This window comes from Aquarana catesbeiana, linkage group LG03 (genome assembly GCF_042186555.1).
Source record: "Aquarana catesbeiana isolate 2022-GZ linkage group LG03, ASM4218655v1, whole genome shotgun sequence".
Lineage (NCBI taxonomy): Eukaryota > Metazoa > Chordata > Amphibia > Anura > Ranidae > Aquarana > Aquarana catesbeiana.
The window spans coordinates 675,860,354-675,887,564 of record NC_133326.1 but is presented as its reverse complement, the minus strand read 5'-3'; the positions used below and the strand labels follow the sequence as shown (position 1 = coordinate 675,887,564).

At 50.9% G+C, this 27,211-nt stretch overlaps 58 non-coding genes across 58 annotated transcripts; all 58 read left to right on the top strand.

Moving 5' to 3' along the window:
- Positions 1–220: 220 nt before the first annotated feature.
- TRNAS-GCU (transfer RNA serine (anticodon GCU)) lies at positions 221–302 on the top strand. The gene has a single exon. It is a non-coding gene; the product is annotated as a tRNA-Ser (tRNA).
- Positions 303–735: 433 nt separating this feature from the next.
- TRNAT-AGU (transfer RNA threonine (anticodon AGU)) lies at positions 736–809 on the top strand. The gene has a single exon. It is a non-coding gene; the product is annotated as a tRNA-Thr (tRNA).
- A 161-nt stretch (positions 810–970) lies between these two features.
- TRNAT-AGU (transfer RNA threonine (anticodon AGU)) lies at positions 971–1,044 on the top strand. The gene has a single exon. It is a non-coding gene; the product is annotated as a tRNA-Thr (tRNA).
- Positions 1,045–1,583: 539 nt separating this feature from the next.
- Positions 1,584–1,665, top strand: TRNAS-GCU (transfer RNA serine (anticodon GCU)). Its single transcript has one exon. It is a non-coding gene; the product is annotated as a tRNA-Ser (tRNA).
- Positions 1,666–2,333: 668 nt separating this feature from the next.
- TRNAT-AGU (transfer RNA threonine (anticodon AGU)) lies at positions 2,334–2,407 on the top strand. Its single transcript has one exon. It is a non-coding gene; the product is annotated as a tRNA-Thr (tRNA).
- Positions 2,408–2,946: 539 nt separating this feature from the next.
- TRNAS-GCU (transfer RNA serine (anticodon GCU)) lies at positions 2,947–3,028 on the top strand. The gene has a single exon. It is a non-coding gene; the product is annotated as a tRNA-Ser (tRNA).
- A 433-nt stretch (positions 3,029–3,461) lies between these two features.
- TRNAT-AGU (transfer RNA threonine (anticodon AGU)) lies at positions 3,462–3,535 on the top strand. Its single transcript has one exon. It is a non-coding gene; the product is annotated as a tRNA-Thr (tRNA).
- A 161-nt stretch (positions 3,536–3,696) lies between these two features.
- TRNAT-AGU (transfer RNA threonine (anticodon AGU)) lies at positions 3,697–3,770 on the top strand. Its single transcript has one exon. It is a non-coding gene; the product is annotated as a tRNA-Thr (tRNA).
- A 539-nt stretch (positions 3,771–4,309) lies between these two features.
- TRNAS-GCU (transfer RNA serine (anticodon GCU)) lies at positions 4,310–4,391 on the top strand. Its single transcript has one exon. It is a non-coding gene; the product is annotated as a tRNA-Ser (tRNA).
- A 433-nt stretch (positions 4,392–4,824) lies between these two features.
- TRNAT-AGU (transfer RNA threonine (anticodon AGU)) lies at positions 4,825–4,898 on the top strand. The gene has a single exon. It is a non-coding gene; the product is annotated as a tRNA-Thr (tRNA).
- A 161-nt stretch (positions 4,899–5,059) lies between these two features.
- TRNAT-AGU (transfer RNA threonine (anticodon AGU)) lies at positions 5,060–5,133 on the top strand. The gene has a single exon. It is a non-coding gene; the product is annotated as a tRNA-Thr (tRNA).
- Positions 5,134–5,672: 539 nt separating this feature from the next.
- TRNAS-GCU (transfer RNA serine (anticodon GCU)) lies at positions 5,673–5,754 on the top strand. The gene has a single exon. It is a non-coding gene; the product is annotated as a tRNA-Ser (tRNA).
- A 433-nt stretch (positions 5,755–6,187) lies between these two features.
- On the top strand, positions 6,188–6,261 carry TRNAT-AGU (transfer RNA threonine (anticodon AGU)). The gene has a single exon. It is a non-coding gene; the product is annotated as a tRNA-Thr (tRNA).
- A 161-nt stretch (positions 6,262–6,422) lies between these two features.
- TRNAT-AGU (transfer RNA threonine (anticodon AGU)) lies at positions 6,423–6,496 on the top strand. Its single transcript has one exon. It is a non-coding gene; the product is annotated as a tRNA-Thr (tRNA).
- Positions 6,497–7,035: 539 nt separating this feature from the next.
- TRNAS-GCU (transfer RNA serine (anticodon GCU)) lies at positions 7,036–7,117 on the top strand. The gene has a single exon. It is a non-coding gene; the product is annotated as a tRNA-Ser (tRNA).
- A 433-nt stretch (positions 7,118–7,550) lies between these two features.
- On the top strand, positions 7,551–7,624 carry TRNAT-AGU (transfer RNA threonine (anticodon AGU)). The gene has a single exon. It is a non-coding gene; the product is annotated as a tRNA-Thr (tRNA).
- Positions 7,625–7,785: 161 nt separating this feature from the next.
- TRNAT-AGU (transfer RNA threonine (anticodon AGU)) lies at positions 7,786–7,859 on the top strand. The gene has a single exon. It is a non-coding gene; the product is annotated as a tRNA-Thr (tRNA).
- Positions 7,860–8,398: 539 nt separating this feature from the next.
- Positions 8,399–8,480, top strand: TRNAS-GCU (transfer RNA serine (anticodon GCU)). Its single transcript has one exon. It is a non-coding gene; the product is annotated as a tRNA-Ser (tRNA).
- Positions 8,481–8,913: 433 nt separating this feature from the next.
- TRNAT-AGU (transfer RNA threonine (anticodon AGU)) lies at positions 8,914–8,987 on the top strand. The gene has a single exon. It is a non-coding gene; the product is annotated as a tRNA-Thr (tRNA).
- A 161-nt stretch (positions 8,988–9,148) lies between these two features.
- TRNAT-AGU (transfer RNA threonine (anticodon AGU)) lies at positions 9,149–9,222 on the top strand. Its single transcript has one exon. It is a non-coding gene; the product is annotated as a tRNA-Thr (tRNA).
- Positions 9,223–9,761: 539 nt separating this feature from the next.
- Positions 9,762–9,843, top strand: TRNAS-GCU (transfer RNA serine (anticodon GCU)). The gene has a single exon. It is a non-coding gene; the product is annotated as a tRNA-Ser (tRNA).
- Positions 9,844–10,276: 433 nt separating this feature from the next.
- On the top strand, positions 10,277–10,350 carry TRNAT-AGU (transfer RNA threonine (anticodon AGU)). The gene has a single exon. It is a non-coding gene; the product is annotated as a tRNA-Thr (tRNA).
- Positions 10,351–10,511: 161 nt separating this feature from the next.
- On the top strand, positions 10,512–10,585 carry TRNAT-AGU (transfer RNA threonine (anticodon AGU)). Its single transcript has one exon. It is a non-coding gene; the product is annotated as a tRNA-Thr (tRNA).
- A 539-nt stretch (positions 10,586–11,124) lies between these two features.
- TRNAS-GCU (transfer RNA serine (anticodon GCU)) lies at positions 11,125–11,206 on the top strand. The gene has a single exon. It is a non-coding gene; the product is annotated as a tRNA-Ser (tRNA).
- Positions 11,207–11,639: 433 nt separating this feature from the next.
- Positions 11,640–11,713, top strand: TRNAT-AGU (transfer RNA threonine (anticodon AGU)). The gene has a single exon. It is a non-coding gene; the product is annotated as a tRNA-Thr (tRNA).
- Positions 11,714–11,874: 161 nt separating this feature from the next.
- TRNAT-AGU (transfer RNA threonine (anticodon AGU)) lies at positions 11,875–11,948 on the top strand. Its single transcript has one exon. It is a non-coding gene; the product is annotated as a tRNA-Thr (tRNA).
- A 539-nt stretch (positions 11,949–12,487) lies between these two features.
- TRNAS-GCU (transfer RNA serine (anticodon GCU)) lies at positions 12,488–12,569 on the top strand. The gene has a single exon. It is a non-coding gene; the product is annotated as a tRNA-Ser (tRNA).
- Positions 12,570–13,003: 434 nt separating this feature from the next.
- On the top strand, positions 13,004–13,077 carry TRNAT-AGU (transfer RNA threonine (anticodon AGU)). The gene has a single exon. It is a non-coding gene; the product is annotated as a tRNA-Thr (tRNA).
- A 161-nt stretch (positions 13,078–13,238) lies between these two features.
- Positions 13,239–13,312, top strand: TRNAT-AGU (transfer RNA threonine (anticodon AGU)). Its single transcript has one exon. It is a non-coding gene; the product is annotated as a tRNA-Thr (tRNA).
- A 539-nt stretch (positions 13,313–13,851) lies between these two features.
- TRNAS-GCU (transfer RNA serine (anticodon GCU)) lies at positions 13,852–13,933 on the top strand. Its single transcript has one exon. It is a non-coding gene; the product is annotated as a tRNA-Ser (tRNA).
- A 433-nt stretch (positions 13,934–14,366) lies between these two features.
- Positions 14,367–14,440, top strand: TRNAT-AGU (transfer RNA threonine (anticodon AGU)). The gene has a single exon. It is a non-coding gene; the product is annotated as a tRNA-Thr (tRNA).
- Positions 14,441–14,601: 161 nt separating this feature from the next.
- On the top strand, positions 14,602–14,675 carry TRNAT-AGU (transfer RNA threonine (anticodon AGU)). Its single transcript has one exon. It is a non-coding gene; the product is annotated as a tRNA-Thr (tRNA).
- Positions 14,676–15,214: 539 nt separating this feature from the next.
- On the top strand, positions 15,215–15,296 carry TRNAS-GCU (transfer RNA serine (anticodon GCU)). The gene has a single exon. It is a non-coding gene; the product is annotated as a tRNA-Ser (tRNA).
- Positions 15,297–15,729: 433 nt separating this feature from the next.
- Positions 15,730–15,803, top strand: TRNAT-AGU (transfer RNA threonine (anticodon AGU)). The gene has a single exon. It is a non-coding gene; the product is annotated as a tRNA-Thr (tRNA).
- A 161-nt stretch (positions 15,804–15,964) lies between these two features.
- TRNAT-AGU (transfer RNA threonine (anticodon AGU)) lies at positions 15,965–16,038 on the top strand. The gene has a single exon. It is a non-coding gene; the product is annotated as a tRNA-Thr (tRNA).
- Positions 16,039–16,577: 539 nt separating this feature from the next.
- On the top strand, positions 16,578–16,659 carry TRNAS-GCU (transfer RNA serine (anticodon GCU)). The gene has a single exon. It is a non-coding gene; the product is annotated as a tRNA-Ser (tRNA).
- Positions 16,660–17,093: 434 nt separating this feature from the next.
- Positions 17,094–17,167, top strand: TRNAT-AGU (transfer RNA threonine (anticodon AGU)). Its single transcript has one exon. It is a non-coding gene; the product is annotated as a tRNA-Thr (tRNA).
- Positions 17,168–17,328: 161 nt separating this feature from the next.
- Positions 17,329–17,402, top strand: TRNAT-AGU (transfer RNA threonine (anticodon AGU)). The gene has a single exon. It is a non-coding gene; the product is annotated as a tRNA-Thr (tRNA).
- A 539-nt stretch (positions 17,403–17,941) lies between these two features.
- Positions 17,942–18,023, top strand: TRNAS-GCU (transfer RNA serine (anticodon GCU)). The gene has a single exon. It is a non-coding gene; the product is annotated as a tRNA-Ser (tRNA).
- Positions 18,024–18,456: 433 nt separating this feature from the next.
- On the top strand, positions 18,457–18,530 carry TRNAT-AGU (transfer RNA threonine (anticodon AGU)). Its single transcript has one exon. It is a non-coding gene; the product is annotated as a tRNA-Thr (tRNA).
- Positions 18,531–18,691: 161 nt separating this feature from the next.
- TRNAT-AGU (transfer RNA threonine (anticodon AGU)) lies at positions 18,692–18,765 on the top strand. Its single transcript has one exon. It is a non-coding gene; the product is annotated as a tRNA-Thr (tRNA).
- Positions 18,766–19,304: 539 nt separating this feature from the next.
- TRNAS-GCU (transfer RNA serine (anticodon GCU)) lies at positions 19,305–19,386 on the top strand. The gene has a single exon. It is a non-coding gene; the product is annotated as a tRNA-Ser (tRNA).
- A 433-nt stretch (positions 19,387–19,819) lies between these two features.
- Positions 19,820–19,893, top strand: TRNAT-AGU (transfer RNA threonine (anticodon AGU)). The gene has a single exon. It is a non-coding gene; the product is annotated as a tRNA-Thr (tRNA).
- A 437-nt stretch (positions 19,894–20,330) lies between these two features.
- TRNAS-GCU (transfer RNA serine (anticodon GCU)) lies at positions 20,331–20,412 on the top strand. Its single transcript has one exon. It is a non-coding gene; the product is annotated as a tRNA-Ser (tRNA).
- Positions 20,413–20,845: 433 nt separating this feature from the next.
- On the top strand, positions 20,846–20,919 carry TRNAT-AGU (transfer RNA threonine (anticodon AGU)). Its single transcript has one exon. It is a non-coding gene; the product is annotated as a tRNA-Thr (tRNA).
- A 161-nt stretch (positions 20,920–21,080) lies between these two features.
- TRNAT-AGU (transfer RNA threonine (anticodon AGU)) lies at positions 21,081–21,154 on the top strand. Its single transcript has one exon. It is a non-coding gene; the product is annotated as a tRNA-Thr (tRNA).
- A 539-nt stretch (positions 21,155–21,693) lies between these two features.
- TRNAS-GCU (transfer RNA serine (anticodon GCU)) lies at positions 21,694–21,775 on the top strand. Its single transcript has one exon. It is a non-coding gene; the product is annotated as a tRNA-Ser (tRNA).
- A 434-nt stretch (positions 21,776–22,209) lies between these two features.
- TRNAT-AGU (transfer RNA threonine (anticodon AGU)) lies at positions 22,210–22,283 on the top strand. Its single transcript has one exon. It is a non-coding gene; the product is annotated as a tRNA-Thr (tRNA).
- A 161-nt stretch (positions 22,284–22,444) lies between these two features.
- Positions 22,445–22,518, top strand: TRNAT-AGU (transfer RNA threonine (anticodon AGU)). Its single transcript has one exon. It is a non-coding gene; the product is annotated as a tRNA-Thr (tRNA).
- A 539-nt stretch (positions 22,519–23,057) lies between these two features.
- TRNAS-GCU (transfer RNA serine (anticodon GCU)) lies at positions 23,058–23,139 on the top strand. Its single transcript has one exon. It is a non-coding gene; the product is annotated as a tRNA-Ser (tRNA).
- Positions 23,140–23,572: 433 nt separating this feature from the next.
- Positions 23,573–23,646, top strand: TRNAT-AGU (transfer RNA threonine (anticodon AGU)). Its single transcript has one exon. It is a non-coding gene; the product is annotated as a tRNA-Thr (tRNA).
- A 161-nt stretch (positions 23,647–23,807) lies between these two features.
- TRNAT-AGU (transfer RNA threonine (anticodon AGU)) lies at positions 23,808–23,881 on the top strand. Its single transcript has one exon. It is a non-coding gene; the product is annotated as a tRNA-Thr (tRNA).
- A 539-nt stretch (positions 23,882–24,420) lies between these two features.
- TRNAS-GCU (transfer RNA serine (anticodon GCU)) lies at positions 24,421–24,502 on the top strand. Its single transcript has one exon. It is a non-coding gene; the product is annotated as a tRNA-Ser (tRNA).
- A 433-nt stretch (positions 24,503–24,935) lies between these two features.
- Positions 24,936–25,009, top strand: TRNAT-AGU (transfer RNA threonine (anticodon AGU)). Its single transcript has one exon. It is a non-coding gene; the product is annotated as a tRNA-Thr (tRNA).
- A 161-nt stretch (positions 25,010–25,170) lies between these two features.
- On the top strand, positions 25,171–25,244 carry TRNAT-AGU (transfer RNA threonine (anticodon AGU)). The gene has a single exon. It is a non-coding gene; the product is annotated as a tRNA-Thr (tRNA).
- A 539-nt stretch (positions 25,245–25,783) lies between these two features.
- On the top strand, positions 25,784–25,865 carry TRNAS-GCU (transfer RNA serine (anticodon GCU)). Its single transcript has one exon. It is a non-coding gene; the product is annotated as a tRNA-Ser (tRNA).
- Positions 25,866–26,298: 433 nt separating this feature from the next.
- Positions 26,299–26,372, top strand: TRNAT-AGU (transfer RNA threonine (anticodon AGU)). Its single transcript has one exon. It is a non-coding gene; the product is annotated as a tRNA-Thr (tRNA).
- A 161-nt stretch (positions 26,373–26,533) lies between these two features.
- TRNAT-AGU (transfer RNA threonine (anticodon AGU)) lies at positions 26,534–26,607 on the top strand. The gene has a single exon. It is a non-coding gene; the product is annotated as a tRNA-Thr (tRNA).
- Positions 26,608–27,211: the final 604 nt, after the last annotated feature.

Sequence of the window (27,211 nt, the reverse complement as noted above, 5' to 3'; positions counted from 1 at the left end):
GGACAGACAATGCCATGGGTGTGGCCTACGTCAATCACCAAGGGGGTCACCAAAGGTGGTACAGCTCAGAAGGAAGCATATTGCCCCAGGAGAACATGGTGCTCAGACATACTCAGACTCCTGCCAGATTCTCCGTGTGCCCTCCCAGATTGCCGGAATCTGGCTAAGCCCTTCTCAAAAACCACAGACAAGAAACTGCACAAGGTTCTAGATCACACATGACGAGGTGGCCGAGTGGTTAAGGCGATGGACTGCTAATCCATTGTGCTCTGCACGCATGGGTTCGAATCCCATCCTCGTCGGTAGTTTAGTTCATAATCCATGTAAATGTGCGTAACGTAAAGCATCTTATGGCACGATAGTCTTCAACACATTGAAAAAAAAAAAAAAAAAAAAAAGGACACAGTCACCCTAGACAATCAATCTACCTACATTCCGTGCCCCTTATCTTCGGCCCAATCCACAGCACTCACCTCTGCACTCAATCACCCCCATGCATGGCTCTCACCTCTGCACCCAGCCGCCCCCAACCAGAGCTCTTCACATCCCTGACCGGACATAGCTCCCGCTTTTGTTCTCCCCTCTGTCCACAGCTTTAACCTCTGTGCACTCCCCTTCCCCTTCACAGCTCCAGCTCCAGCTCCAGCCCCAGCCCCGGCATTCCTATTACACACAGCGCTCACTCCTGCACCCACTCTGCACTTGACTGGGTTGCAAAGGACTTGCCCCAAGTGAGGCGCTGTGGCTTAGTTGGTGAAAGCGCCTGTCTAGTAAACAGGAGATCCTGAGTTCAAATCTCAGCAGTGCCTGCCGTGGAGTCTTTCCATTTATAAAGTTTTCAGTTTTGCGCAAGCTTAATGGCACCCTTGAGTCTCCCAAGCGTGGTAGGTTTCTAACCCGGTGCTAGCCTGACGGAAGACCTTGCCTCCAAAGATTTGAAAAATTCTCACAAGGGGCTTGCCCCAAGTGAGGCGCTGTGGCTTAGTTGGTGAAAGCGCCTGTCTAGTAAACAGGAGATCCTGAGTTCAAATCTCAGCAGTGCCTGCCACGGAGTCCTTCCATTTATAACATTTTCAGTATTGCACGAGCTCCATGTCCCCCCTCAGTCTGCCAAGCGTGGTAGATTACCAACCCAGTGCTGGACTTCTGGAAGACCTTGCCTCCAACGACTTGAAAAATTCTCACTGAACATACCAGCCTATTAGGCTAAAGATCAGTCCTGGATGCCCTTTTGAATGCAGGGGACTTGGTCTTTGGAGGGAGCACGCCTTCCCATCAACATTCTGGAGCAGAGAACAATTCAGGCCTCCCTTCAATGTTGGATACCTCTTCTTCTGTGAGAACCGCAGATGGGAATCCAGTTGGACAGACAATGCCATGGGTGTGGCCTACGTCAATCACCAAGGGGGTCACCAAAGGTGGTACAGCTCAGAAGGAAGCATATTGCCCCAGGAGAACATGGTGCTCAGACATACTCAGACTCCTGCCAGATTCTCCGTGTGCCCTCCCAGATTGCCGGAATCTGGCTAAGCCCTTCTCAAAAACCACAGACAAGAAACTGCACAAGGTTCTAGATCACACATGACGAGGTGGCCGAGTGGTTAAGGCGATGGACTGCTAATCCATTGTGCTCTGCACGCATGGGTTCGAATCCCATCCTCGTCGGTAGTTTAGTTCATAATCCATGTAGATGTGCGTAACGTAAAGCATCTTATGGCACGATAGTCTTCAACACATTGAAAAAAAAAAAAAAAAAAAAAAGGACACAGTCACCCTAGACAATCAATCTACCTACATTCCGTGCCCCTTATCTTCGGCCCAATCCACAGCACTCACCTCTGCACTCAATCACCCCCATGCATGGCTCTCACCTCTGCACCCAGCCGCCCCCAACCAGAGCTCTTCACATCCCTGACCGGACATAGCTCCCGCTTTTGTTCTCCCCTCTGTCCACAGCTTTAACCTCTGTGCACTCCCCTTCCCCTTCACAGCTCCAGCTCCAGCTCCAGCCCCAGCCCCGGCATTCCTATTACACACAGCGCTCACTCCTGCACCCACTCTGCACTTGACTGGGTTGCAAAGGACTTGCCCCAAGTGAGGCGCTGTGGCTTAGTTGGTGAAAGCGCCTGTCTAGTAAACCGGAGATCCTGAGTTCAAATCTCAGCAGTGCCTGCCGTGGAGTCTTTCCATTTATAAAGTTTTCAGTTTTGCGCAAGCTTAATGGCACCCTTGAGTCTCCCAAGCGTGGTAGGTTTCTAACCCGGTGCTAGCCTGACGGAAGACCTTGCCTCCAAAGATTTGAAAAATTCTCACAAGGGGCTTGCCCCAAGTGAGGCGCTGTGGCTTAGTTGGTGAAAGCGCCTGTCTAGTAAACAGGAGATCCTGAGTTCAAATCTCAGCAGTGCCTGCCACGGAGTCCTTCCATTTATAACATTTTCAGTATTGCACGAGCTCCATGTCCCCCCTCAGTCTGCCAAGCGTGGTAGATTACCAACCCAGTGCTGGACTTCTGGAAGACCTTGCCTCCAACGACTTGAAAAATTCTCACTGAACATACCAGCCTATTAGGCTAAAGATCAGTCCTGGATGCCCTTTTGAATGCAGGGGACTTGGTCTTTGGAGGGAGCACGCCTTCCCATCAACATTCTGGAGCAGAGAACAATTCAGGCCTCCCTTCAATGTTGGATACCTCTTCTTCTGTGAGAACCGCAGATGGGAATCCAGTTGGACAGACAATGCCATGGGTGTGGCCTACGTCAATCACCAAGGGGGTCACCAAAGGTGGTACAGCTCAGAAGGAAGCATATTGCCCCAGGAGAACATGGTGCTCAGACATACTCAGACTCCTGCCAGATTCTCCGTGTGCCCTCCCAGATTGCCGGAATCTGGCTAAGCCCTTCTCAAAAACCACAGACAAGAAACTGCACAAGGTTCTAGATCACACATGACGAGGTGGCCGAGTGGTTAAGGCGATGGACTGCTAATCCATTGTGCTCTGCACGCATGGGTTCGAATCCCATCCTCGTCGGTAGTTTAGTTCATAATCCATGTAAATGTGCGTAACGTAAAGCATCTTATGGCACGATAGTCTTCAACACATTGAAAAAAAAAAAAAAAAAAAAAAGGACACAGTCACCCTAGACAATCAATCTACCTACATTCCGTGCCCCTTATCTTCGGCCCAATCCACAGCACTCACCTCTGCACTCAATCACCCCCATGCATGGCTCTCACCTCTGCACCCAGCCGCCCCCAACCAGAGCTCTTCACATCCCTGACCGGACATAGCTCCCGCTTTTGTTCTCCCCTCTGTCCACAGCTTTAACCTCTGTGCACTCCCCTTCCCCTTCACAGCTCCAGCTCCAGCTCCAGCCCCAGCCCCGGCATTCCTATTACACACAGCGCTCACTCCTGCACCCACTCTGCACTTGACTGGGTTGCAAAGGACTTGCCCCAAGTGAGGCGCTGTGGCTTAGTTGGTGAAAGCGCCTGTCTAGTAAACAGGAGATCCTGAGTTCAAATCTCAGCAGTGCCTGCCGTGGAGTCTTTCCATTTATAAAGTTTTCAGTTTTGCGCAAGCTTAATGGCACCCTTGAGTCTCCCAAGCGTGGTAGGTTTCTAACCCGGTGCTAGCCTGACGGAAGACCTTGCCTCCAAAGATTTGAAAAATTCTCACAAGGGGCTTGCCCCAAGTGAGGCGCTGTGGCTTAGTTGGTGAAAGCGCCTGTCTAGTAAACAGGAGATCCTGAGTTCAAATCTCAGCAGTGCCTGCCACGGAGTCCTTCCATTTATAACATTTTCAGTATTGCACGAGCTCCATGTCCCCCCTCAGTCTGCCAAGCGTGGTAGATTACCAACCCAGTGCTGGACTTCTGGAAGACCTTGCCTCCAACGACTTGAAAAATTCTCACTGAACATACCAGCCTATTAGGCTAAAGATCAGTCCTGGATGCCCTTTTGAATGCAGGGGACTTGGTCTTTGGAGGGAGCACGCCTTCCCATCAACATTCTGGAGCAGAGAACAATTCAGGCCTCCCTTCAATGTTGGATACCTCTTCTTCTGTGAGAACCGCAGATGGGAATCCAGTTGGACAGACAATGCCATGGGTGTGGCCTACGTCAATCACCAAGGGGGTCACCAAAGGTGGTACAGCTCAGAAGGAAGCATATTGCCCCAGGAGAACATGGTGCTCAGACATACTCAGACTCCTGCCAGATTCTCCGTGTGCCCTCCCAGATTGCCGGAATCTGGCTAAGCCCTTCTCAAAAACCACAGACAAGAAACTGCACAAGGTTCTAGATCACACATGACGAGGTGGCCGAGTGGTTAAGGCGATGGACTGCTAATCCATTGTGCTCTGCACGCATGGGTTCGAATCCCATCCTCGTCGGTAGTTTAGTTCATAATCCATGTAGATGTGCGTAACGTAAAGCATCTTATGGCACGATAGTCTTCAACACATTGAAAAAAAAAAAAAAAAAAAAAAGGACACAGTCACCCTAGACAATCAATCTACCTACATTCCGTGCCCCTTATCTTCGGCCCAATCCACAGCACTCACCTCTGCACTCAATCACCCCCATGCATGGCTCTCACCTCTGCACCCAGCCGCCCCCAACCAGAGCTCTTCACATCCCTGACCGGACATAGCTCCCGCTTTTGTTCTCCCCTCTGTCCACAGCTTTAACCTCTGTGCACTCCCCTTCCCCTTCACAGCTCCAGCTCCAGCTCCAGCCCCAGCCCCGGCATTCCTATTACACACAGCGCTCACTCCTGCACCCACTCTGCACTTGACTGGGTTGCAAAGGACTTGCCCCAAGTGAGGCGCTGTGGCTTAGTTGGTGAAAGCGCCTGTCTAGTAAACAGGAGATCCTGAGTTCAAATCTCAGCAGTGCCTGCCGTGGAGTCTTTCCATTTATAAAGTTTTCAGTTTTGCGCAAGCTTAATGGCACCCTTGAGTCTCCCAAGCGTGGTAGGTTTCTAACCCGGTGCTAGCCTGACGGAAGACCTTGCCTCCAAAGATTTGAAAAATTCTCACAAGGGGCTTGCCCCAAGTGAGGCGCTGTGGCTTAGTTGGTGAAAGCGCCTGTCTAGTAAACAGGAGATCCTGAGTTCAAATCTCAGCAGTGCCTGCCACGGAGTCCTTCCATTTATAACATTTTCAGTATTGCACGAGCTCCATGTCCCCCCTCAGTCTGCCAAGCGTGGTAGATTACCAACCCAGTGCTGGACTTCTGGAAGACCTTGCCTCCAACGACTTGAAAAATTCTCACTGAACATACCAGCCTATTAGGCTAAAGATCAGTCCTGGATGCCCTTTTGAATGCAGGGGACTTGGTCTTTGGAGGGAGCACGCCTTCCCATCAACATTCTGGAGCAGAGAACAATTCAGGCCTCCCTTCAATGTTGGATACCTCTTCTTCTGTGAGAACCGCAGATGGGAATCCAGTTGGACAGACAATGCCATGGGTGTGGCCTACGTCAATCACCAAGGGGGTCACCAAAGGTGGTACAGCTCAGAAGGAAGCATATTGCCCCAGGAGAACATGGTGCTCAGACATACTCAGACTCCTGCCAGATTCTCCGTGTGCCCTCCCAGATTGCCGGAATCTGGCTAAGCCCTTCTCAAAAACCACAGACAAGAAACTGCACAAGGTTCTAGATCACACATGACGAGGTGGCCGAGTGGTTAAGGCGATGGACTGCTAATCCATTGTGCTCTGCACGCATGGGTTCGAATCCCATCCTCGTCGGTAGTTTAGTTCATAATCCATGTAAATGTGCGTAACGTAAAGCATCTTATGGCACGATAGTCTTCAACACATTGAAAAAAAAAAAAAAAAAAAAAAGGACACAGTCACCCTAGACAATCAATCTACCTACATTCCGTGCCCCTTATCTTCGGCCCAATCCACAGCACTCACCTCTGCACTCAATCACCCCCATGCATGGCTCTCACCTCTGCACCCAGCCGCCCCCAACCAGAGCTCTTCACATCCCTGACCGGACATAGCTCCCGCTTTTGTTCTCCCCTCTGTCCACAGCTTTAACCTCTGTGCACTCCCCTTCCCCTTCACAGCTCCAGCTCCAGCTCCAGCCCCAGCCCCGGCATTCCTATTACACACAGCGCTCACTCCTGCACCCACTCTGCACTTGACTGGGTTGCAAAGGACTTGCCCCAAGTGAGGCGCTGTGGCTTAGTTGGTGAAAGCGCCTGTCTAGTAAACAGGAGATCCTGAGTTCAAATCTCAGCAGTGCCTGCCGTGGAGTCTTTCCATTTATAAAGTTTTCAGTTTTGCGCAAGCTTAATGGCACCCTTGAGTCTCCCAAGCGTGGTAGGTTTCTAACCCGGTGCTAGCCTGACGGAAGACCTTGCCTCCAAAGATTTGAAAAATTCTCACAAGGGGCTTGCCCCAAGTGAGGCGCTGTGGCTTAGTTGGTGAAAGCGCCTGTCTAGTAAACAGGAGATCCTGAGTTCAAATCTCAGCAGTGCCTGCCACGGAGTCCTTCCATTTATAACATTTTCAGTATTGCACGAGCTCCATGTCCCCCCTCAGTCTGCCAAGCGTGGTAGATTACCAACCCAGTGCTGGACTTCTGGAAGACCTTGCCTCCAACGACTTGAAAAATTCTCACTGAACATACCAGCCTATTAGGCTAAAGATCAGTCCTGGATGCCCTTTTGAATGCAGGGGACTTGGTCTTTGGAGGGAGCACGCCTTCCCATCAACATTCTGGAGCAGAGAACAATTCAGGCCTCCCTTCAATGTTGGATACCTCTTCTTCTGTGAGAACCGCAGATGGGAATCCAGTTGGACAGACAATGCCATGGGTGTGGCCTACGTCAATCACCAAGGGGGTCACCAAAGGTGGTACAGCTCAGAAGGAAGCATATTGCCCCAGGAGAACATGGTGCTCAGACATACTCAGACTCCTGCCAGATTCTCCGTGTGCCCTCCCAGATTGCCGGAATCTGGCTAAGCCCTTCTCAAAAACCACAGACAAGAAACTGCACAAGGTTCTAGATCACACATGACGAGGTGGCCGAGTGGTTAAGGCGATGGACTGCTAATCCATTGTGCTCTGCACGCATGGGTTCGAATCCCATCCTCGTCGGTAGTTTAGTTCATAATCCATGTAAATGTGCGTAACGTAAAGCATCTTATGGCACGATAGTCTTCAACACATTGAAAAAAAAAAAAAAAAAAAAAAGGACACAGTCACCCTAGACAATCAATCTACCTACATTCCGTGCCCCTTATCTTCGGCCCAATCCACAGCACTCACCTCTGCACTCAATCACCCCCATGCATGGCTCTCACCTCTGCACCCAGCCGCCCCCAACCAGAGCTCTTCACATCCCTGACCGGACATAGCTCCCGCTTTTGTTCTCCCCTCTGTCCACAGCTTTAACCTCTGTGCACTCCCCTTCCCCTTCACAGCTCCAGCTCCAGCTCCAGCCCCAGCCCCGGCATTCCTATTACACACAGCGCTCACTCCTGCACCCACTCTGCACTTGACTGGGTTGCAAAGGACTTGCCCCAAGTGAGGCGCTGTGGCTTAGTTGGTGAAAGCGCCTGTCTAGTAAACAGGAGATCCTGAGTTCAAATCTCAGCAGTGCCTGCCGTGGAGTCTTTCCATTTATAAAGTTTTCAGTTTTGCGCAAGCTTAATGGCACCCTTGAGTCTCCCAAGCGTGGTAGGTTTCTAACCCGGTGCTAGCCTGACGGAAGACCTTGCCTCCAAAGATTTGAAAAATTCTCACAAGGGGCTTGCCCCAAGTGAGGCGCTGTGGCTTAGTTGGTGAAAGCGCCTGTCTAGTAAACAGGAGATCCTGAGTTCAAATCTCAGCAGTGCCTGCCACGGAGTCCTTCCATTTATAACATTTTCAGTATTGCACGAGCTCCATGTCCCCCCTCAGTCTGCCAAGCGTGGTAGATTACCAACCCAGTGCTGGACTTCTGGAAGACCTTGCCTCCAACGACTTGAAAAATTCTCACTGAACATACCAGCCTATTAGGCTAAAGATCAGTCCTGGATGCCCTTTTGAATGCAGGGGACTTGGTCTTTGGAGGGAGCACGCCTTCCCATCAACATTCTGGAGCAGAGAACAATTCAGGCCTCCCTTCAATGTTGGATACCTCTTCTTCTGTGAGAACCGCAGATGGGAATCCAGTTGGACAGACAATGCCATGGGTGTGGCCTACGTCAATCACCAAGGGGGTCACCAAAGGTGGTACAGCTCAGAAGGAAGCATATTGCCCCAGGAGAACATGGTGCTCAGACATACTCAGACTCCTGCCAGATTCTCCGTGTGCCCTCCCAGATTGCCGGAATCTGGCTAAGCCCTTCTCAAAAACCACAGACAAGAAACTGCACAAGGTTCTAGATCACACATGACGAGGTGGCCGAGTGGTTAAGGCGATGGACTGCTAATCCATTGTGCTCTGCACGCATGGGTTCGAATCCCATCCTCGTCGGTAGTTTAGTTCATAATCCATGTAAATGTGCGTAACGTAAAGCATCTTATGGCACGATAGTCTTCAACACATTGAAAAAAAAAAAAAAAAAAAAAAGGACACAGTCACCCTAGACAATCAATCTACCTACATTCCGTGCCCCTTATCTTCGGCCCAATCCACAGCACTCACCTCTGCACTCAATCACCCCCATGCATGGCTCTCACCTCTGCACCCAGCCGCCCCCAACCAGAGCTCTTCACATCCCTGACCGGACATAGCTCCCGCTTTTGTTCTCCCCTCTGTCCACAGCTTTAACCTCTGTGCACTCCCCTTCCCCTTCACAGCTCCAGCTCCAGCTCCAGCCCCAGCCCCGGCATTCCTATTACACACAGCGCTCACTCCTGCACCCACTCTGCACTTGACTGGGTTGCAAAGGACTTGCCCCAAGTGAGGCGCTGTGGCTTAGTTGGTGAAAGCGCCTGTCTAGTAAACAGGAGATCCTGAGTTCAAATCTCAGCAGTGCCTGCCGTGGAGTCTTTCCATTTATAAAGTTTTCAGTTTTGCGCAAGCTTAATGGCACCCTTGAGTCTCCCAAGCGTGGTAGGTTTCTAACCCGGTGCTAGCCTGACGGAAGACCTTGCCTCCAAAGATTTGAAAAATTCTCACAAGGGGCTTGCCCCAAGTGAGGCGCTGTGGCTTAGTTGGTGAAAGCGCCTGTCTAGTAAACAGGAGATCCTGAGTTCAAATCTCAGCAGTGCCTGCCACGGAGTCCTTCCATTTATAACATTTTCAGTATTGCACGAGCTCCATGTCCCCCCTCAGTCTGCCAAGCGTGGTAGATTACCAACCCAGTGCTGGACTTCTGGAAGACCTTGCCTCCAACGACTTGAAAAATTCTCACTGAACATACCAGCCTATTAGGCTAAAGATCAGTCCTGGATGCCCTTTTGAATGCAGGGGACTTGGTCTTTGGAGGGAGCACGCCTTCCCATCAACATTCTGGAGCAGAGAACAATTCAGGCCTCCCTTCAATGTTGGATACCTCTTCTTCTGTGAGAACCGCAGATGGGAATCCAGTTGGACAGACAATGCCATGGGTGTGGCCTACGTCAATCACCAAGGGGGTCACCAAAGGTGGTACAGCTCAGAAGGAAGCATATTGCCCCAGGAGAACATGGTGCTCAGACATACTCAGACTCCTGCCAGATTCTCCGTGTGCCCTCCCAGATTGCCGGAATCTGGCTAAGCCCTTCTCAAAAACCACAGACAAGAAACTGCACAAGGTTCTAGATCACACATGACGAGGTGGCCGAGTGGTTAAGGCGATGGACTGCTAATCCATTGTGCTCTGCACGCATGGGTTCGAATCCCATCCTCGTCGGTAGTTTAGTTCATAATCCATGTAAATGTGCGTAACGTAAAGCATCTTATGGCACGATAGTCTTCAACACATTGAAAAAAAAAAAAAAAAAAAAAAGGACACAGTCACCCTAGACAATCAATCTACCTACATTCCGTGCCCCTTATCTTCGGCCCAATCCACAGCACTCACCTCTGCACTCAATCACCCCCATGCATGGCTCTCACCTCTGCACCCAGCCGCCCCCAACCAGAGCTCTTCACATCCCTGACCGGACATAGCTCCCGCTTTTGTTCTCCCCTCTGTCCACAGCTTTAACCTCTGTGCACTCCCCTTCCCCTTCACAGCTCCAGCTCCAGCTCCAGCCCCAGCCCCGGCATTCCTATTACACACAGCGCTCACTCCTGCACCCACTCTGCACTTGACTGGGTTGCAAAGGACTTGCCCCAAGTGAGGCGCTGTGGCTTAGTTGGTGAAAGCGCCTGTCTAGTAAACAGGAGATCCTGAGTTCAAATCTCAGCAGTGCCTGCCGTGGAGTCTTTCCATTTATAAAGTTTTCAGTTTTGCGCAAGCTTAATGGCACCCTTGAGTCTCCCAAGCGTGGTAGGTTTCTAACCCGGTGCTAGCCTGACGGAAGACCTTGCCTCCAAAGATTTGAAAAATTCTCACAAGGGGCTTGCCCCAAGTGAGGCGCTGTGGCTTAGTTGGTGAAAGCGCCTGTCTAGTAAACAGGAGATCCTGAGTTCAAATCTCAGCAGTGCCTGCCACGGAGTCCTTCCATTTATAACATTTTCAGTATTGCACGAGCTCCATGTCCCCCCTCAGTCTGCCAAGCGTGGTAGATTACCAACCCAGTGCTGGACTTCTGGAAGACCTTGCCTCCAACGACTTGAAAAATTCTCACTGAACATACCAGCCTATTAGGCTAAAGATCAGTCCTGGATGCCCTTTTGAATGCAGGGGACTTGGTCTTTGGAGGGAGCACGCCTTCCCATCAACATTCTGGAGCAGAGAACAATTCAGGCCTCCCTTCAATGTTGGATACCTCTTCTTCTGTGAGAACCGCAGATGGGAATCCAGTTGGACAGACAATGCCATGGGTGTGGCCTACGTCAATCACCAAGGGGGTCACCAAAGGTGGTACAGCTCAGAAGGAAGCATATTGCCCCAGGAGAACATGGTGCTCAGACATACTCAGACTCCTGCCAGATTCTCCGTGTGCCCTCCCAGATTGCCGGAATCTGGCTAAGCCCTTCTCAAAAACCACAGACAAGAAACTGCACAAGGTTCTAGATCACACATGACGAGGTGGCCGAGTGGTTAAGGCGATGGACTGCTAATCCATTGTGCTCTGCACGCATGGGTTCGAATCCCATCCTCGTCGGTAGTTTAGTTCATAATCCATGTAAATGTGCGTAACGTAAAGCATCTTATGGCACGATAGTCTTCAACACATTGAAAAAAAAAAAAAAAAAAAAAAGGACACAGTCACCCTAGACAATCAATCTACCTACATTCCGTGCCCCTTATCTTCGGCCCAATCCACAGCACTCACCTCTGCACTCAATCACCCCCATGCATGGCTCTCACCTCTGCACCCAGCCGCCCCCAACCAGAGCTCTTCACATCCCTGACCGGACATAGCTCCCGCTTTTGTTCTCCCCTCTGTCCACAGCTTTAACCTCTGTGCACTCCCCTTCCCCTTCACAGCTCCAGCTCCAGCTCCAGCCCCAGCCCCGGCATTCCTATTACACACAGCGCTCACTCCTGCACCCACTCTGCACTTGACTGGGTTGCAAAGGACTTGCCCCAAGTGAGGCGCTGTGGCTTAGTTGGTGAAAGCGCCTGTCTAGTAAACAGGAGATCCTGAGTTCAAATCTCAGCAGTGCCTGCCGTGGAGTCTTTCCATTTATAAAGTTTTCAGTTTTGCGCAAGCTTAATGGCACCCTTGAGTCTCCCAAGCGTGGTAGGTTTCTAACCCGGTGCTAGCCTGACGGAAGACCTTGCCTCCAAAGATTTGAAAAATTCTCACAAGGGGCTTGCCCCAAGTGAGGCGCTGTGGCTTAGTTGGTGAAAGCGCCTGTCTAGTAAACAGGAGATCCTGAGTTCAAATCTCAGCAGTGCCTGCCACGGAGTCCTTCCATTTATAACATTTTCAGTATTGCACGAGCTCCATGTCCCCCCTCAGTCTGCCAAGCGTGGTAGATTACCAACCCAGTGCTGGACTTCTGGAAGACCTTGCCTCCAACGACTTGAAAAATTCTCACTGAACATACCAGCCTATTAGGCTAAAGATCAGTCCTGGATGCCCTTTTGAATGCAGGGGACTTGGTCTTTGGAGGGAGCACGCCTTCCCATCAACATTCTGGAGCAGAGAACAATTCAGGCCTCCCTTCAATGTTGGATACCTCTTCTTCTGTGAGAACCGCAGATGGGAATCCAGTTGGACAGACAATGCCATGGGTGTGGCCTACGTCAATCACCAAGGGGGTCACCAAAGGTGGTACAGCTCAGAAGGAAGCATATTGCCCCAGGAGAACATGGTGCTCAGACATACTCAGACTCCTGCCAGATTCTCCGTGTGCCCTCCCAGATTGCCGGAATCTGGCTAAGCCCTTCTCAAAAACCACAGACAAGAAACTGCACAAGGTTCTAGATCACACATGACGAGGTGGCCGAGTGGTTAAGGCGATGGACTGCTAATCCATTGTGCTCTGCACGCATGGGTTCGAATCCCATCCTCGTCGGTAGTTTAGTTCATAATCCATGTAAATGTGCGTAACGTAAAGCATCTTATGGCACGATAGTCTTCAACACATTGAAAAAAAAAAAAAAAAAAAAAAAGGACACAGTCACCCTAGACAATCAATCTACCTACATTCCGTGCCCCTTATCTTCGGCCCAATCCACAGCACTCACCTCTGCACTCAATCACCCCCATGCATGGCTCTCACCTCTGCACCCAGCCGCCCCCAACCAGAGCTCTTCACATCCCTGACCGGACATAGCTCCCGCTTTTGTTCTCCCCTCTGTCCACAGCTTTAACCTCTGTGCACTCCCCTTCCCCTTCACAGCTCCAGCTCCAGCTCCAGCCCCAGCCCCGGCATTCCTATTACACACAGCGCTCACTCCTGCACCCACTCTGCACTTGACTGGGTTGCAAAGGACTTGCCCCAAGTGAGGCGCTGTGGCTTAGTTGGTGAAAGCGCCTGTCTAGTAAACAGGAGATCCTGAGTTCAAATCTCAGCAGTGCCTGCCGTGGAGTCTTTCCATTTATAAAGTTTTCAGTTTTGCGCAAGCTTAATGGCACCCTTGAGTCTCCCAAGCGTGGTAGGTTTCTAACCCGGTGCTAGCCTGACGGAAGACCTTGCCTCCAAAGATTTGAAAAATTCTCACAAGGGGCTTGCCCCAAGTGAGGCGCTGTGGCTTAGTTGGTGAAAGCGCCTGTCTAGTAAACAGGAGATCCTGAGTTCAAATCTCAGCAGTGCCTGCCACGGAGTCCTTCCATTTATAACATTTTCAGTATTGCACGAGCTCCATGTCCCCCCTCAGTCTGCCAAGCGTGGTAGATTACCAACCCAGTGCTGGACTTCTGGAAGACCTTGCCTCCAACGACTTGAAAAATTCTCACTGAACATACCAGCCTATTAGGCTAAAGATCAGTCCTGGATGCCCTTTTGAATGCAGGGGACTTGGTCTTTGGAGGGAGCACGCCTTCCCATCAACATTCTGGAGCAGAGAACAATTCAGGCCTCCCTTCAATGTTGGATACCTCTTCTTCTGTGAGAACCGCAGATGGGAATCCAGTTGGACAGACAATGCCATGGGTGTGGCCTACGTCAATCACCAAGGGGGTCACCAAAGGTGGTACAGCTCAGAAGGAAGCATATTGCCCCAGGAGAACATGGTGCTCAGACATACTCAGACTCCTGCCAGATTCTCCGTGTGCCCTCCCAGATTGCCGGAATCTGGCTAAGCCCTTCTCAAAAACCACAGACAAGAAACTGCACAAGGTTCTAGATCACACATGACGAGGTGGCCGAGTGGTTAAGGCGATGGACTGCTAATCCATTGTGCTCTGCACGCATGGGTTCGAATCCCATCCTCGTCGGTAGTTTAGTTCATAATCCATGTAAATGTGCGTAACGTAAAGCATCTTATGGCACGATAGTCTTCAACACATTGAAAAAAAAAAAAAAAAAAAAAAGGACACAGTCACCCTAGACAATCAATCTACCTACATTCCGTGCCCCTTATCTTCGGCCCAATCCACAGCACTCACCTCTGCACTCAATCACCCCCATGCATGGCTCTCACCTCTGCACCCAGCCGCCCCCAACCAGAGCTCTTCACATCCCTGACCGGACATAGCTCCCGCTTTTGTTCTCCCCTCTGTCCACAGCTTTAACCTCTGTGCACTCCCCTTCCCCTTCACAGCTCCAGCTCCAGCTCCAGCCCCAGCCCCGGCATTCCTATTACACACAGCGCTCACTCCTGCACCCACTCTGCACTTGACTGGGTTGCAAAGGACTTGCCCCAAGTGAGGCGCTGTGGCTTAGTTGGTGAAAGCGCCTGTCTAGTAAACAGGAGATCCTGAGTTCAAATCTCAGCAGTGCCTGCCGTGGAGTCTTTCCATTTATAAAGTTTTCAGTTTTGCGCAAGCTTAATGGCACCCTTGAGTCTCCCAAGCGTGGTAGGTTTCTAACCCGGTGCTAGCCTGACGGAAGACCTTGCCTCCAAAGATTTGAAAAATTCTCACAAGGGGCTTGCCCCAAGTGAGGCGCTGTGGCTTAGTTGGTGAAAGCGCCTGTCTAGTAAACAGGAGATCCTGAGTTCAAATCTCAGCAGTGCCTGCCACGGAGTCCTTCCATTTATAACATTTTCAGTATTGCACGAGCTCCATGTCCCCCCTCAGTCTGCCAAGCGTGGTAGATTACCAACCCAGTGCTGGACTTCTGGAAGACCTTGCCTCCAACGACTTGAAAAATTCTCACTGAACATACCAGCCTATTAGGCTAAAGATCAGTCCTGGATGCCCTTTTGAATGCAGGGGACTTGGTCTTTGGAGGGAGCACGCCTTCCCATCAACATTCTGGAGCAGAGAACAATTCAGGCCTCCCTTCAATGTTGGATACCTCTTCTTCTGTGAGAACCGCAGATGGGAATCCAGTTGGACAGACAATGCCATGGGTGTGGCCTACGTCAATCACCAAGGGGGTCACCAAAGGTGGTACAGCTCAGAAGGAAGCATATTGCCCCAGGAGAACATGGTGCTCAGACATACTCAGACTCCTGCCAGATTCTCCGTGTGCCCTCCCAGATTGCCGGAATCTGGCTAAGCCCTTCTCAAAAACCACAGACAAGAAACTGCACAAGGTTCTAGATCACACATGACGAGGTGGCCGAGTGGTTAAGGCGATGGACTGCTAATCCATTGTGCTCTGCACGCATGGGTTCGAATCCCATCCTCGTCGGTAGTTTAGTTCATAATCCATGTAAATGTGCGTAACGTAAAGCATCTTATGGCACGATAGTCTTCAACACATTGAAAAAAAAAAAAAAAAAAAAAAGGACACAGTCACCCTAGACAATCAATCTACCTACATTCCGTGCCCCTTATCTTCGGCCCAATCCACAGCACTCACCTCTGCACTCAATCACCCCCATGCATGGCTCTCACCTCTGCACCCAGCCGCCCCCAACCAGAGCTCTTCACATCCCTGACCGGACATAGCTCCCGCTTTTGTTCTCCCCTCTGTCCACAGCTTTAACCTCTGTGCACTCCCCTTCCCCTTCACAGCTCCAGCTCCAGCTCCAGCCCCAGCCCCGGCATTCCTATTACACACAGCGCTCACTCCTGCACCCACTCTGCACTTGACTGGGTTGCAAAGGACTTGCCCCAAGTGAGGCGCTGTGGCTTAGTTGGTGAAAGCGCCTGTCTAGTAAACAGGAGATCCTGAGTTCAAATCTCAGCAGTGCCTGCCGTGGAGTCTTTCCATTTATAAAGTTTTCAGTTTTGCGCAAGCTTAATGGCACCCTTGAGTCTCCCAAGCGTGGTAGGTTTCTAACCCGGTGCTAGCCTGACGGAAGACCTTGCCTCCAAAGATTTGAAAAATTCTCACAAGGGGCTTGCCCCAAGTGAGGCGCTGTGGCTTAGTTGGTGAAAGCGCCTGTCTAGTAAACAGGAGATCCTGAGTTCAAATCTCAGCAGTGCCTGCCACGGAGTCCTTCCATTTATAACATTTTCAGTATTGCACGAGCTCCATGTCCCCCCTCAGTCTGCCAAGCGTGGTAGATTACCAACCCAGTGCTGGACTTCTGGAAGACCTTGCCTCCAACGACTTGAAAAATTCTCACTGAACATACCAGCCTATTAGGCTAAAGATCAGTCCTGGATGCCCTTTTGAATGCAGGGGACTTGGTCTTTGGAGGGAGCACGCCTTCCCATCAACATTCTGGAGCAGAGAACAATTCAGGCCTCCCTTCAATGTTGGATACCTCTTCTTCTGTGAGAACCGCAGATGGGAATCCAGTTGGACAGACAATGCCATGGGTGTGGCCTACGTCAATCACCAAGGGGGTCACCAAAGGTGGTACAGCTCAGAAGGAAGCATATTGCCCCAGGAGAACATGGTGCTCAGACATACTCAGACTCCTGCCAGATTCTCCGTGTGCCCTCCCAGATTGCCGGAATCTGGCTAAGCCCTTCTCAAAAACCACAGACAAGAAACTGCACAAGGTTCTAGATCACACATGACGAGGTGGCCGAGTGGTTAAGGCGATGGACTGCTAATCCATTGTGCTCTGCACGCATGGGTTCGAATCCCATCCTCGTCGGTAGTTTAGTTCATAATCCATGTAAATGTGCGTAACGTAAAGCATCTTATGGCACGATAGTCTTCAACACATTGAAAAAAAAAAAAAAAAAAAAAAAGGACACAGTCACCCTAGACAATCAATCTACCTACATTCCGTGCCCCTTATCTTCGGCCCAATCCACAGCACTCACCTCTGCACTCAATCACCCCCATGCATGGCTCTCACCTCTGCACCCAGCCGCCCCCAACCAGAGCTCTTCACATCCCTGACCGGACATAGCTCCCGCTTTTGTTCTCCCCTCTGTCCACAGCTTTAACCTCTGTGCACTCCCCTTCCCCTTCACAGCTCCAGCTCCAGCTCCAGCCCCAGCCCCGGCATTCCTATTACACACAGCGCTCACTCCTGCACCCACTCTGCACTTGACTGGGTTGCAAAGGACTTGCCCCAAGTGAGGCGCTGTGGCTTAGTTGGTGAAAGCGCCTGTCTAGTAAACAGGAGATCCTGAGTTCAAATCTCAGCAGTGCCTGCCGTGGAGTCTTTCCATTTATAAAGTTTTCAGTTTTGCGCAAGCTTAATGGCACCCTTGAGTCTCCCAAGCGTGGTAGGTTTCTAACCCGGTGCTAGCCTGACGGAAGACCTTGCCTCCAAAGATTTGAAAAATTCTCACAAGGGGCTTGCCCCAAGTGAGGCGCTGTGGCTTAGTTGGTGAAAGCGCCTGTCTAGTAAACAGGAGATCCTGAGTTCAAATCTCAGCAGTGCCTGCCACGGAGTCCTTCCATTTATAACATTTTCAGTATTGCACGAGCTCCATGTCCCCCCTCAGTCTGCCAAGCGTGGTAGATTACCAACCCAGTGCTGGACTTCTGGAAGACCTTGCCTCCAACGACTTGAAAAATTCTCACTGAACATACCAGCCTATTAGGCTAAAGATCAGTCCTGGATGCCCTTTTGAATGCAGGGGACTTGGTCTTTGGAGGGAGCACGCCTTCCCATCAACATTCTGGAGCAGAGAACAATTCAGGCCTCCCTTCAATGTTGGATACCTCTTCTTCTGTGAGAACCGCAGATGGGAATCCAGTTGGACAGACAATGCCATGGGTGTGGCCTACGTCAATCACCAAGGGGGTCACCAAAGGTGGTACAGCTCAGAAGGAAGCATATTGCCCCAGGAGAACATGGTGCTCAGACATACTCAGACTCCTGCCAGATTCTCCGTGTGCCCTCCCAGATTGCCGGAATCTGGCTAAGCCCTTCTCAAAAACCACAGACAAGAAACTGCACAAGGTTCTAGATCACACATGACGAGGTGGCCGAGTGGTTAAGGCGATGGACTGCTAATCCATTGTGCTCTGCACGCATGGGTTCGAATCCCATCCTCGTCGGTAGTTTAGTTCATAATCCATGTAAATGTGCGTAACGTAAAGCATCTTATGGCACGATAGTCTTCAACACATTGAAAAAAAAAAAAAAAAAAAAAAGGACACAGTCACCCTAGACAATCAATCTACCTACATTCCGTGCCCCTTATCTTCGGCCCAATCCACAGCACTCACCTCTGCACTCAATCACCCCCATGCATGGCTCTCACCTCTGCACCCAGCCGCCCCCAACCAGAGCTCTTCACATCCCTGACCGGACATAGCTCCCGCTTTTGTTCTCCCCTCTGTCCACAGCTTTAACCTCTGTGCACTCCCCTTCCCCTTCACAGCTCCAGCTCCAGCTCCAGCCCCAGCCCCGGCATTCCTATTACACACAGCGCTCACTCCTGCACCCACTCTGCACTTGACTGGGTTGCAAAGGACTTGCCCCAAGTGAGGCGCTGTGGCTTAGTTGGTGAAAGCGCCTGTCTAGTAAACAGGAGATCCTGAGTTCAAATCTCAGCAGTGCCTGCCGTGGAGTCTTTCCATTTATAAAGTTTTCAGTTTTGCGCAAGCTTAATGGCACCCTTGAGTCTCCCAAGCGTGGTAGGTTTCTAACCCGGTGCTAGCCTGACGGAAGACCTTGCCTCCAAAGATTTGAAAAATTCTCACAAGGGGCTTGCCCCAAGTGAGGCGCTGTGGCTTAGTTGGTGAAAGCGCCTGTCTAGTAAACAGGAGATCCTGAGTTCAAATCTCAGCAGTGCCTGCCACGGAGTCCTTCCATTTATAACATTTTCAGTATTGCACGAGCTCCATGTCCCCCCTCAGTCTGCCAAGCGTGGTAGATTACCAACCCAGTGCTGGACTTCTGGAAGACCTTGCCTCCAACGACTTGAAAAATTCTCACTGAACATACCAGCCTATTAGGCTAAAGATCAGTCCTGGATGCCCTTTTGAATGCAGGGGACTTGGTCTTTGGAGGGAGCACGCCTTCCCATCAACATTCTGGAGCAGAGAACAATTCAGGCCTCCCTTCAATGTTGGATACCTCTTCTTCTGTGAGAACCGCAGATGGGAATCCAGTTGGACAGACAATGCCATGGGTGTGGCCTACGTCAATCACCAAGGGGGTCACCAAAGGTGGTACAGCTCAGAAGGAAGCATATTGCCCCAGGAGAACATGGTGCTCAGACATACTCAGACTCCTGCCAGATTCTCCGTGTGCCCTCCCAGATTGCCGGAATCTGGCTAAGCCCTTCTCAAAAACCACAGACAAGAAACTGCACAAGGTTCTAGATCACACATGACGAGGTGGCCGAGTGGTTAAGGCGATGGACTGCTAATCCATTGTGCTCTGCACGCATGGGTTCGAATCCCATCCTCGTCGGTAGTTTAGTTCATAATCCATGTAAATGTGCGTAACGTAAAGCATCTTATGGCACGATAGTCTTCAACACATTGAAAAAAAAAAAAAAAAAAAAAAGGACACAGTCACCCTAGACAATCAATCTACCTACATTCCGTGCCCCTTATCTTCGGCCCAATCCACAGCACTCACCTCTGCACTCAATCACCCCCATGCATGGCTCTCACCTCTGCACCCAGCCGCCCCCAACCAGAGCTCTTCACATCCCTGACCGGACATAGCTCCCGCTTTTGTTCTCCCCTCTGTCCACAGCTTTAACCTCTGTGCACTCCCCTTCCCCTTCACAGCTCCAGCTCCAGCTCCAGCCCCAGCCCCGGCATTCCTATTACACACAGCGCTCACTCCTGCACCCACTCTGCACTTGACTGGGTTGCAAAGGACTTGCCCCAAGTGAGGCGCTGTGGCTTAGTTGGTGAAAGCGCCTGTCTAGTAAACAGGAGATCCTGAGTTCAAATCTCAGCAGTGCCTGCCGTGGAGTCTTTCCATTTATAAAGTTTTCAGTTTTGCGCAAGCTTAATGGCACCCTTGAGTCTCCCAAGCGTGGTAGGTTTCTAACCCGGTGCTAGCCTGACGGAAGACCTTGCCTCCAAAGATTTGAAAAATTCTCACAAGGGGCTTGCCCCAAGTGACCCCTTCAATGTTGGATACCTCTTCTTCTGTGAGAACCGCAGATGGGAATCCAGTTGGACAGACAATGCCATGGGTGTGGCCTACGTCAATCACCAAGGGGGTCACCAAAGGTGGTACAGCTCAGAAGGAAGCATATTGCCCCAGGAGAACATGGTGCTCAGACATACTCAGACTCCTGCCAGATTCTCCGTGTGCCCTCCCAGATTGCCGGAATCTGGCTAAGCCCTTCTCAAAAACCACAGACAAGAAACTGCACAAGGTTCTAGATCACACATGACGAGGTGGCCGAGTGGTTAAGGCGATGGACTGCTAATCCATTGTGCTCTGCACGCATGGGTTCGAATCCCATCCTCGTCGGTAGTTTAGTTCATAATCCATGTAAATGTGCGTAACGTAAAGCATCTTATGGCACGATAGTCTTCAACACATTGAAAAAAAAAAAAAAAAAAAAAAGGACACAGTCACCCTAGACAATCAATCTACCTACATTCCGTGCCCCTTATCTTCGGCCCAATCCACAGCACTCACCTCTGCACTCAATCACCCCCATGCATGGCTCTCACCTCTGCACCCAGCCGCCCCCAACCAGAGCTCTTCACATCCCTGACCGGACATAGCTCCCGCTTTTGTTCTCCCCTCTGTCCACAGCTTTAACCTCTGTGCACTCCCCTTCCCCTTCACAGCTCCAGCTCCAGCTCCAGCCCCAGCCCCGGCATTCCTATTACACACAGCGCTCACTCCTGCACCCACTCTGCACTTGACTGGGTTGCAAAGGACTTGCCCCAAGTGAGGCGCTGTGGCTTAGTTGGTGAAAGCGCCTGTCTAGTAAACAGGAGATCCTGAGTTCAAATCTCAGCAGTGCCTGCCGTGGAGTCTTTCCATTTATAAAGTTTTCAGTTTTGCGCAAGCTTAATGGCACCCTTGAGTCTCCCAAGCGTGGTAGGTTTCTAACCCGGTGCTAGCCTGACGGAAGACCTTGCCTCCAAAGATTTGAAAAATTCTCACAAGGGGCTTGCCCCAAGTGAGGCGCTGTGGCTTAGTTGGTGAAAGCGCCTGTCTAGTAAACAGGAGATCCTGAGTTCAAATCTCAGCAGTGCCTGCCACGGAGTCCTTCCATTTATAACATTTTCAGTATTGCACGAGCTCCATGTCCCCCCTCAGTCTGCCAAGCGTGGTAGATTACCAACCCAGTGCTGGACTTCTGGAAGACCTTGCCTCCAACGACTTGAAAAATTCTCACTGAACATACCAGCCTATTAGGCTAAAGATCAGTCCTGGATGCCCTTTTGAATGCAGGGGACTTGGTCTTTGGAGGGAGCACGCCTTCCCATCAACATTCTGGAGCAGAGAACAATTCAGGCCTCCCTTCAATGTTGGATACCTCTTCTTCTGTGAGAACCGCAGATGGGAATCCAGTTGGACAGACAATGCCATGGGTGTGGCCTACGTCAATCACCAAGGGGGTCACCAAAGGTGGTACAGCTCAGAAGGAAGCATATTGCCCCAGGAGAACATGGTGCTCAGACATACTCAGACTCCTGCCAGATTCTCCGTGTGCCCTCCCAGATTGCCGGAATCTGGCTAAGCCCTTCTCAAAAACCACAGACAAGAAACTGCACAAGGTTCTAGATCACACATGACGAGGTGGCCGAGTGGTTAAGGCGATGGACTGCTAATCCATTGTGCTCTGCACGCATGGGTTCGAATCCCATCCTCGTCGGTAGTTTAGTTCATAATCCATGTAAATGTGCGTAACGTAAAGCATCTTATGGCACGATAGTCTTCAACACATTGAAAAAAAAAAAAAAAAAAAAAAAGGACACAGTCACCCTAGACAATCAATCTACCTACATTCCGTGCCCCTTATCTTCGGCCCAATCCACAGCACTCACCTCTGCACTCAATCACCCCCATGCATGGCTCTCACCTCTGCACCCAGCCGCCCCCAACCAGAGCTCTTCACATCCCTGACCGGACATAGCTCCCGCTTTTGTTCTCCCCTCTGTCCACAGCTTTAACCTCTGTGCACTCCCCTTCCCCTTCACAGCTCCAGCTCCAGCTCCAGCCCCAGCCCCGGCATTCCTATTACACACAGCGCTCACTCCTGCACCCACTCTGCACTTGACTGGGTTGCAAAGGACTTGCCCCAAGTGAGGCGCTGTGGCTTAGTTGGTGAAAGCGCCTGTCTAGTAAACAGGAGATCCTGAGTTCAAATCTCAGCAGTGCCTGCCGTGGAGTCTTTCCATTTATAAAGTTTTCAGTTTTGCGCAAGCTTAATGGCACCCTTGAGTCTCCCAAGCGTGGTAGGTTTCTAACCCGGTGCTAGCCTGACGGAAGACCTTGCCTCCAAAGATTTGAAAAATTCTCACAAGGGGCTTGCCCCAAGTGAGGCGCTGTGGCTTAGTTGGTGAAAGCGCCTGTCTAGTAAACAGGAGATCCTGAGTTCAAATCTCAGCAGTGCCTGCCACGGAGTCCTTCCATTTATAACATTTTCAGTATTGCACGAGCTCCATGTCCCCCCTCAGTCTGCCAAGCGTGGTAGATTACCAACCCAGTGCTGGACTTCTGGAAGACCTTGCCTCCAACGACTTGAAAAATTCTCACTGAACATACCAGCCTATTAGGCTAAAGATCAGTCCTGGATGCCCTTTTGAATGCAGGGGACTTGGTCTTTGGAGGGAGCACGCCTTCCCATCAACATTCTGGAGCAGAGAACAATTCAGGCCTCCCTTCAATGTTGGATACCTCTTCTTCTGTGAGAACCGCAGATGGGAATCCAGTTGGACAGACAATGCCATGGGTGTGGCCTACGTCAATCACCAAGGGGGTCACCAAAGGTGGTACAGCTCAGAAGGAAGCATATTGCCCCAGGAGAACATGGTGCTCAGACATACTCAGACTCCTGCCAGATTCTCCGTGTGCCCTCCCAGATTGCCGGAATCTGGCTAAGCCCTTCTCAAAAACCACAGACAAGAAACTGCACAAGGTTCTAGATCACACATGACGAGGTGGCCGAGTGGTTAAGGCGATGGACTGCTAATCCATTGTGCTCTGCACGCATGGGTTCGAATCCCATCCTCGTCGGTAGTTTAGTTCATAATCCATGTAAATGTGCGTAACGTAAAGCATCTTATGGCACGATAGTCTTCAACACATTGAAAAAAAAAAAAAAAAAAAAAAGGACACAGTCACCCTAGACAATCAATCTACCTACATTCCGTGCCCCTTATCTTCGGCCCAATCCACAGCACTCACCTCTGCACTCAATCACCCCCATGCATGGCTCTCACCTCTGCACCCAGCCGCCCCCAACCAGAGCTCTTCACATCCCTGACCGGACATAGCTCCCGCTTTTGTTCTCCCCTCTGTCCACAGCTTTAACCTCTGTGCACTCCCCTTCCCCTTCACAGCTCCAGCTCCAGCTCCAGCCCCAGCCCCGGCATTCCTATTACACACAGCGCTCACTCCTGCACCCACTCTGCACTTGACTGGGTTGCAAAGGACTTGCCCCAAGTGAGGCGCTGTGGCTTAGTTGGTGAAAGCGCCTGTCTAGTAAACAGGAGATCCTGAGTTCAAATCTCAGCAGTGCCTGCCGTGGAGTCTTTCCATTTATAAAGTTTTCAGTTTTGCGCAAGCTTAATGGCACCCTTGAGTCTCCCAAGCGTGGTAGGTTTCTAACCCGGTGCTAGCCTGACGGAAGACCTTGCCTCCAAAGATTTGAAAAATTCTCACAAGGGGCTTGCCCCAAGTGAGGCGCTGTGGCTTAGTTGGTGAAAGCGCCTGTCTAGTAAACAGGAGATCCTGAGTTCAAATCTCAGCAGTGCCTGCCACGGAGTCCTTCCATTTATAACATTTTCAGTATTGCACGAGCTCCATGTCCCCCCTCAGTCTGCCAAGCGTGGTAGATTACCAACCCAGTGCTGGACTTCTGGAAGACCTTGCCTCCAACGACTTGAAAAATTCTCACTGAACATACCAGCCTATTAGGCTAAAGATCAGTCCTGGATGCCCTTTTGAATGCAGGGGACTTGGTCTTTGGAGGGAGCACGCCTTCCCATCAACATTCTGGAGCAGAGAACAATTCAGGCCTCCCTTCAATGTTGGATACCTCTTCTTCTGTGAGAACCGCAGATGGGAATCCAGTTGGACAGACAATGCCATGGGTGTGGCCTACGTCAATCACCAAGGGGGTCACCAAAGGTGGTACAGCTCAGAAGGAAGCATATTGCCCCAGGAGAACATGGTGCTCAGACATACTCAGACTCCTGCCAGATTCTCCGTGTGCCCTCCCAGATTGCCGGAATCTGGCTAAGCCCTTCTCAAAAACCACAGACAAGAAACTGCACAAGGTTCTAGATCACACATGACGAGGTGGCCGAGTGGTTAAGGCGATGGACTGCTAATCCATTGTGCTCTGCACGCATGGGTTCGAATCCCATCCTCGTCGGTAGTTTAGTTCATAATCCATGTAAATGTGCGTAACGTAAAGCATCTTATGGCACGATAGTCTTCAACACATTGAAAAAAAAAAAAAAAAAAAAAAGGACACAGTCACCCTAGACAATCAATCTACCTACATTCCGTGCCCCTTATCTTCGGCCCAATCCACAGCACTCACCTCTGCACTCAATCACCCCCATGCATGGCTCTCACCTCTGCACCCAGCCGCCCCCAACCAGAGCTCTTCACATCCCTGACCGGACATAGCTCCCGCTTTTGTTCTCCCCTCTGTCCACAGCTTTAACCTCTGTGCACTCCCCTTCCCCTTCACAGCTCCAGCTCCAGCTCCAGCCCCAGCCCCGGCATTCCTATTACACACAGCGCTCACTCCTGCACCCACTCTGCACTTGACTGGGTTGCAAAGGACTTGCCCCAAGTGAGGCGCTGTGGCTTAGTTGGTGAAAGCGCCTGTCTAGTAAACAGGAGATCCTGAGTTCAAATCTCAGCAGTGCCTGCCGTGGAGTCTTTCCATTTATAAAGTTTTCAGTTTTGCGCAAGCTTAATGGCACCCTTGAGTCTCCCAAGCGTGGTAGGTTTCTAACCCGGTGCTAGCCTGACGGAAGACCTTGCCTCCAAAGATTTGAAAAATTCTCACAAGGGGCTTGCCCCAAGTGAGGCGCTGTGGCTTAGTTGGTGAAAGCGCCTGTCTAGTAAACAGGAGATCCTGAGTTCAAATCTCAGCAGTGCCTGCCACGGAGTCCTTCCATTTATAACATTTTCAGTATTGCACGAGCTCCATGTCCCCCCTCAGTCTGCCCAGCGTGGTAGATTACCAACCCAGTGCTGGACTTCTGGAAGACCTTGCCTCCAACGACTTGAAAAATTCTCACTGAACATACCAGCCTATAAGGCTAAAGATCAGTCCTGGATGCCCTTTTGAATGCAGGGGACTTGGTCTTTGGAGGGAGCACGCCTTCCCATCAACATTCTGGAGCAGAGAACAATTCAGGCCTCCCTTCAATGTTGGATACCTCTTCTTCTGTGAGAACCGCAGATGGGAATCCAGTTGGACAGACAATGCCATGGGTGTGGCCTACGTCAATCACCAAGGGGGTCACCAAAGGTGGTACAGCTCAGAAGGAAGCATATTGCCCCAGGAGAACATGGTGCTCAGACATACTCAGACTCCTGCCAGATTCTCCGTGTGCCCTCCCAGATTGCCGGAATCTGGCTAAGCCCTTCTCAAAAACCACAGACAAGAAACTGCACAAGGTTCTAGATCACACATGACGAGGTGGCCGAGTGGTTAAGGCGATGGACTGCTAATCCATTGTGCTCTGCACGCATGGGTTCGAATCCCATCCTCGTCGGTAGTTTAGTTCATAATCCATGTAAATGTGCGTAACGTAAAGCATCTTATGGCACGATAGTCTTCAACACATTGAAAAAAAAAAAAAAAAAAAAAAGGACACAGTCACCCTAGACAATCAATCTACCTACATTCCGTGCCCCTTATCTTCGGCCCAATCCACAGCACTCACCTCTGCACTCAATCACCCCCATGCATGGCTCTCACCTCTGCACCCAGCCGCCCCCAACCAGAGCTCTTCACATCCCTGACCGGACATAGCTCCCGCTTTTGTTCTCCCCTCTGTCCACAGCTTTAACCTCTGTGCACTCCCCTTCCCCTTCACAGCTCCAGCTCCAGCTCCAGCCCCAGCCCCGGCATTCCTATTACACACAGCGCTCACTCCTGCACCCACTCTGCACTTGACTGGGTTGCAAAGGACTTGCCCCAAGTGAGGCGCTGTGGCTTAGTTGGTGAAAGCGCCTGTCTAGTAAACAGGAGATCCTGAGTTCAAATCTCAGCAGTGCCTGCCGTGGAGTCTTTCCATTTATAAAGTTTTCAGTTTTGCGCAAGCTTAATGGCACCCTTGAGTCTCCCAAGCGTGGTAGGTTTCTAACCCGGTGCTAGCCTGACGGAAGACCTTGCCTCCAAAGATTTGAAAAATTCTCACAAGGGGCTTGCCCCAAGTGAGGCGCTGTGGCTTAGTTGGTGAAAGCGCCTGTCTAGTAAACAGGAGATCCTGAGTTCAAATCTCAGCAGTGCCTGCCACGGAGTCCTTCCATTTATAACATTTTCAGTATTGCACGAGCTCCATGTCCCCCCTCAGTCTGCCAAGCGTGGTAGATTACCAACCCAGTGCTGGACTTCTGGAAGACCTTGCCTCCAACGACTTGAAAAATTCTCACTGAACATACCAGCCTATTAGGCTAAAGATCAGTCCTGGATGCCCTTTTGAATGCAGGGGACTTGGTCTTTGGAGGGAGCACGCCTTCCCATCAACATTCTGGAGCAGAGAACAATTCAGGCCTCCCTTCAATGTTGGATACCTCTTCTTCTGTGAGAACCGCAGATGGGAATCCAGTTGGACAGACAATGCCATGGGTGTGGCCTACGTCAATCACCAAGGGGGTCACCAAAGGTGGTACAGCTCAGAAGGAAGCATATTGCCCCAGGAGAACATGGTGCTCAGACATACTCAGACTCCTGCCAGATTCTCCGTGTGCCCTCCCAGATTGCCGGAATCTGGCTAAGCCCTTCTCAAAAACCACAGACAAGAAACTGCACAAGGTTCTAGATCACACATGACGAGGTGGCCGAGTGGTTAAGGCGATGGACTGCTAATCCATTGTGCTCTGCACGCATGGGTTC